The sequence below is a fragment of the Dipodomys spectabilis genome, unplaced genomic scaffold (genome assembly GCF_019054845.1).
Source record: "Dipodomys spectabilis isolate Male_0828 unplaced genomic scaffold, ASM1905484v1 ptg000295l, whole genome shotgun sequence".
Lineage (NCBI taxonomy): Eukaryota > Metazoa > Chordata > Mammalia > Rodentia > Heteromyidae > Dipodomys > Dipodomys spectabilis.
In genome coordinates this window covers 3,958,239-3,965,000 of record NW_024870972.1, presented here as the reverse complement: position 1 = coordinate 3,965,000, position 6,762 = coordinate 3,958,239, and the positions used below count along the sequence as shown (strand labels likewise).

At 37.8% G+C, this 6,762-nt stretch overlaps 1 pseudogene; it reads right to left on the bottom strand.

The window, feature by feature from the left end:
* Nucleotides 1-1,407, bottom strand: part of LOC122126979 — a 68,477-nt pseudogene extending 67,070 nt beyond the window's left edge.
* Nucleotides 1,408-6,762: the final 5,355 nt, after the last annotated feature.

Sequence of the window (6,762 nt, the reverse complement as noted above, 5' to 3'; positions counted from 1 at the left end):
AAATACACAGCTCTACCTCTTTCTCTAAAGGAAGACTGATGGATTTGGTAGTAGGAGAGTTCAAGCTGAGGACCTCCAATTTTCTAGAGAGGGGTTCTACCACATAATTCCCTTACTGCAGCCCTTGTTCTTCACTTTGAACATATCAACGCACTGTCTTATGGATTTCAAGGCTTCTGATGTAAACTCTATAATAAGAAACTATCATGGGAATGATGCTCTATTTTCTCTCACTCCTGTAGTTGTTAATAACCTGCTTCATGGAGATGTATGGAATAGGGCATTTTGCTACAGTACTAGATGATTCTGAATTGATACCACTATTCTTTTGACATCAGTCATTCTAGATTTAAAGAAAAAGACATTGACTATATTGAATAAATTGATGAGGTCTTTAAACCCGAAAGTTAGAGCAGCTTTTCAGATTATGGATGCCATAAAGTATCCTACTGGATTTAAATTCAAGTGAGAAAAGAGCCACTTGCATGACTCACCTAAGTATAAAACTTTCTTGGACATAGTTTCTTTGCATATTAATGAAAATGACAAAAGTGCCAACTTACTGACTTTATTAGGGGACTCAGCATTACATAATTAAATAGTTGTCAAAATTCACTGATTTGAATAGAGAACATGCCTAATTTGTATTAAAGTAGTAATGTATTGCAATTAATACACGGATGTGTATTATTGAAAAGGAAAACAAGTATTTCTACAGTGGATTCTTCCTGGCAATAGTCACTTTGCAGTAGGGTGTCACTATCTGCCTCCTTTCAACCACATGTTATTGCTGAGTGTGATATTGTTTTAGTTCTACTCAACAGCTATGGGACTCATCTTGGATTCCATTTAGAAGACATCAAAGTGCATACAGATATTACAAATTTTTAAAGACCAGAAATGACCTATTTTATGGTGCCAACAATAAATAAACTCCATACCAAATAAGGATTTAATCTTATTTTAAGCAGTTGTGCAAGGGATATAATTCAACAAATAAGGACACCTCGTATGCCTTAATTACTTCTGTGAATTTTCTCTTTATTGTCAAGTTAAAAAAAATCTGATCCACTTTAGTGAAAGTTTCCAATTGGACACTTAGTCATGTGCCCCCTACACCTAGAAATACATAGGAATCCACTTTGTTTTTGGATTGTTGGAGCAAGTTCCAAGACCTAAACAAATGGTGAATGGAAGCCACTTGTTGGTGTATGTTTGGCTACTGCACATGGCCAGGGGTCTAGCAGAAACAGACATGAGGATATCCATAATACTCAAGGACAAAATATTTGGGAGCACCACTAGGACCAGGAAGACATCAAGAACAGAAGGCACTTTCTGATGCACTTGAAGTTCCTGCAACACTGCCATGGCAGCAGCAGTGGCATCATTCTTTGCACCTCGCATCCCTGTGGAAACTTTGGCAACAGTTCTACAGGCTCAAGACCAAAAGAGCCAGTGGGTTCATGCCAAGCTGTAATTGGTCCAATGCAGCCATTGTGAGTGGTCTCTGCAGTCCATTATAATGCTGGGAATTTCTGGTGACCTGCTGGATTCAGTGCTACATTGACAATTTTGAGTGGGTTTTGTTTTTTTGTGGAGGTTAGCTTTGTTTTATGTGGGTTTGGGTATTTCCTTTTGGTTATTGCTCTGGAGTTTTTATTTTCTTAGCCAAGTTTAGGTAGATTTACTCCTTGACATCCTAGCAGAAAGATGGGAGAACACAGTGAATTATCCTCAAGCTCTTCAGAGAAGGAGATTTTCACTGAACAAGACAGTATGAAGGAGATCATTGGCTATGGAAGGAGGAGATTTTCCCTGAACAATACTGTGTGAAGGAGGAGTTAATTGAATATGGTAGCTATGGATATGTAACACTGGCTTAGCACTACCTCATAGACAATAAGGTGGTAGGGAAAATGATCCTGAATGGAGAGTTAAACAATTGTCAGACCAAAATGAGATGGACAGGCTGGAAAGGTGTCTCAGTGTTAGATGTTTCCCTCACATGCATGAGGCCCTGATTTCAATTCCTCAGTGCCACATAAACAAAGAAAGCCAGAAGTGATGCTGTGGCTCAAGTGATAGAGCACTAGCCTTAAGCTGAATAGCTCAGCGATAGTGCCCAGGCCCAAAGTTCAAAGCCCAGGACCCACAAAAAATTTTAAATGAGATGGGCATTATTAAGATTTTCCATCAACCACACATGATCAGGTCATTCCAGGTGAGGGAGAAGGAAGAGCACCAATGCCTAGCAGTGGAACTGGCCATCCAGAGACCTCCTGAGATAAATGTGAAAATCATGCCACCTATTCAATAATGAAATCAGAAAATTGTTCAGTCTTATTGTGAGGATTGCACATTGCTTTATAGAATATAGAAATGAACACTGAGACATTAAACCTAATAAGACCATGTTGGATGACAAAGGCAATGTGAAGGTCAATGACTTTGGCATGAGCATAAGGATTTCCCAAGGGTAGTTGCTGAAGGACATATTTGGTACAATAATTTTGTCTGTATAAAATATTCCTGCATGAAAATTACAATGGCTGCAAAGCAGGCTTGGAGTCTCATTTGTATTCTATAGGGATGGCAAATTTTCCATTTTCCATTTGAATATATCAGTTTTAGCCAGATACAAGTAATTGTCTTGGAGGTCACATACATTTCTCCATTCACCTGTATCCAAAAGAACAAAATATCATCTGGAAACTGTAAACTGCAGACCCAAGGCAAAGGCACAATATAGAACAAAAAATGGAGATTGGATCAACTAAGTTGAGGAATATATCCTATGTCCTAATGAGCCGTCATGTAATGAGCTAACCCCTATTATTCTTGCATTCATGTGTGACATGAGGTACAGCCTGCCTGATATGAACAAAATGATATTAGACAGGACATTAAATGAAATCATGGTCATCTATTTTTTAATAAAAAATGTCAAAGTAGAATGACCGCAGTGAAATTAAATCAGTGCCTGCTATTGTTTCATTGTGCCCATCTCCTGCAGATATACAGTATGTATATATCTCACAAATATATTACATATTAAATATATTATATATAATTACATGCATAAATATGCATCATTTTGGAGATGAGTTTCATGGAATTATCTGCTTTTGCTTCAAGCCAACATTCTCCTCATCTGAGCCTCCTTAGCAGTTAGGATTATAGACTGGGACCAGGCAAAAGTTGTCTTAATCAATGCAGGAGAGAGCTTGCCTTTAACTTCCAAGAAATACTAAAAACTTGAAGACAGTAGAATGATGAATGTAACATAATAAGTTTAACTCAGTGTAAAATTTCCAAAATTTATTTTATACAAAAATTAAGGGACAGTGTTATTGGATATATCCTTGAAAAAATGATTAATAAAAATTAAAGACAGATATAGATCCCAGTTAGAAGTGTGAAAGTAAGTGGAACGCTCATAATTTCAAGTCCTAATACCGGCCCATAACCAAACATTAAATTAATTTTGTATATCTTTTATTGTAAAAATACTGTACAGAGGAGTTACAGTTAAATAAGCAAGGTAAGGAGTGCATTTCCTATCAAGCATTGTTACTTCCTCCTTTGTTTTTCCCCTACCATCCTTTTCCTCCCAACTCCACAACTACTCCACCCACCTCTGAAGTTGCAAAGTTCGTTTTCAATGTAGTGTGTTGTACATCGCATTTTTACAATGGGTCAACCAGTATGCCTATTTATTTAAGCATTTTCTGTTTTCCCTTACCCTCTCCCAATTAGAGAACTGTATATACAAGATGCAGGGCACCAGAATCAAATACAGTGAAATCAGGGGTTATACCATGGGGGAGGAACATACAAAGCAACCAAAAATCACATGGTACATTATAAATAAGTTAGAAACAACAGCAAGAAAGGAAAAACCACCTGTGTCCCTATCTTGGGGTTCATTTCACTTAACTTCATCTTATCGGTGCTTGTCCTAGGCATATACTAGTTATTGCAAATAAGGGAAACCATGGGACCTATGTTTCTTTGGGCATGCCTTACTTGACTTAATATAATTTTTATCTAAGTCTTTCCATTTCCTAACAAATTAGGAGATGTCATTCTTTCTGATGGAGACATAGAATTCATATATATATATATATACATATTTTCTTGATCCATTCATTTACTGAGGGGCATCTGGGTTGGTTTCATATCTTAGCTGTGGTAAATAATGCTGCAATAAACATACTTGTGCTGATAGCTCTCGTATGGCCTTGTTTGTGATCATTTGTGTCAATGTCTGAAAGTGGGATTACTGGATCATAGGGGAGCTCTATGTGGAGTCTTTTGAGGAATCTCCATACTGCTTTTAAAAATGGTTGAACAAGTTTACACTCCCACAAACAATGCAATAGGGTTCCCTTTTGGCCACATACCCTCCAGCATCTGTTGTTATTAGATTTCTTATTGATAGCCATTCTAACAGGGGTAAGGTGAATCTCAATGTTGTTTTGATTCGCATTTCTTTTTTTTTTTTTGATAGAGAAGTTGAGCTTTTCTTCATGTGTCTATTGGCCATTGTTATTTCCTCTTCAGAGAAGTTTCTCTTTAAATCTTTAGCCCACTTATTTCATCAGGCAGTTGTTTATTTGAGGATTTGTTGTTCGGGATTTAATTTTTTGTGTTCCAAGCATATTTTAGATATGAGGCCCTCGTCTGTTGTAATGCGAGTGAAGATCTTCTCCTAATCCGTGGGCTTTCTATTGATTTTGTTAGCTATGTCCTATGCCATGCAGAAGCTCTGCAGTTTCATGCAATCCTATTTGTGCAAACATTCTTTGATTTGTTGTGTTTCTGGGTCTCTATTAAGAAAATTTTGGCCTGTGCCAAGGAGACCTAGCGTTTCTCCTATTCCTTCCAGTAAAGTTTTTAGGGTGTCTGCTTTGACTCTGAGAACGACAATTAATTTTGTATGTCAGAACTTGCTTTTTTTTCCATTCTTTTTGTTCATAGGAATGTGTCTATTTTGTGTAAGCCAGCTGCTCAATAAGGTATCATTCCGGGTCATATAGTAGTTATTACATGGCTCTATGTAAGTATTGTGTAATGACATAGAGCTTTCTAATGACTTACATACGTAAATCTATTAATGTTAATTGTCATGAAGAATGCCAAACCTCCATTTTTGTGCCCATGTCCATCTTTGTTCTCCCTATTGTCTAGCAGTTTATATCACAGTCATCTGGCACATGGACTAGACATGGACTCGATTAATCCTGGCTTTGAGATGGCCCCAAATACAGCAAATAACAGAATCCATGAGATCAAAGCAGTTGTCCCAGGTGCCTGATTGTATGAATGTCCTCAGCTTTCAATGGTCTCACCTGCCTCTGTCAGAAGCGTGGTGATGGTCTGTCACCATCAAAGCTCACACTGAAGCTTAACTTCTCAATGTAGCAGTGTCAGAAGGTGGAACCTCTAAGAGAGGTTTCAGTCATAAATGGATTAATGTCATCTAATCAACTCTCAAGCGACTAATATTATCACTATTAACAGTTTTTGAAGGCAACTTATGCCCCTTACTCTCTGTCATTCTAGCACATGCCATGATGCTGATATCCTCTGTGATATGATGCACCTAGGGAGACTTGTCCCATGTGCTACCATGCTATTTAGACTTTCCAGCCACTACTATTGTGATTGAAATAGACCTTTTATTCCTTATGAAGTGTACAGCTTCAAGGATTTTGTTAAACCATGACCAAATGGATGAGATGCTATTCTTTTTATCTTTTTCATGGTATTGAGGATTAAACTGAGGGCCTTACAATTACTAGGCAGATATGGTACCAGTTGAGCCTGCATACCCCCAACACTTTTTTTTCTTTTTCATTTTACTTTTTATATAAGGTCTTGTGCTAACTTCACTCAAGCCACCCTCAGTATCCCATCCTCCTATATCTCTACCTCCCAATATCTGGGATTACAGGCCTGTGACACCACAGTTTGCCCATTAGAATATGCTGTTCTTTTGGGGAAAGAGATACAGACCCCCTGAGATGCTTATGTATTTCTGTGTGTGTGTGTGTGTGTGTGTGTGTGTGTGTGTTTGTGTGTGTGTGTGTGTGTGTGTGTGTGTGTGTGTTCACGAGAACTGTTCTTGGTGATTTACTTAGTACTGAGGGTGAATCTTCATGAAGAATCTGTATTATTAATTCCTTTCACTAAAAAATGCTTCTCTGCGTGTTCGTAGCTCTCAACTGTAAACCTAGCTCTTCAGAATGCTGAAATTTTGGGATAACATTGTTAATCCAGGTGAGCCAGGAAAAGTCCATGACACTCTTATCTCCATTTAATCACAAAAAAAGTCAAAAGTCTAGCTGTGGCTTAAGTAACAGAGTAATATTATTGAGGAAAAATATAGAAATAGCACCTAGACTCTTTTTAAGGCTCAGGACCAGCACCCGTACAAAATCTCCAGATAGCACTTGTGATATTACAACGAGCTCTTTTGCTATTACAAGTCACCATTATGTCTAATGGGTTATCTCTACAGGACAGTTGCAGTAAAACATCTTGTATTTCTTCGTAAGATATGTTCTTTCTGGACCAGCTTTATACCCCATTTTTCTCTCTGGAATGATGTCTTGATTTTGAAATAGAGGAAAAATTCAGTGCGGAATATGGTCTCTGTATCCCTCCCTTTTCCATTGTTAACATGTTCTCTTTTTTTATTTTTTGGCAGTCTTGGGGAATGAACTCTGGTTCTGGCCACTGTCACTGAGCTGCTTC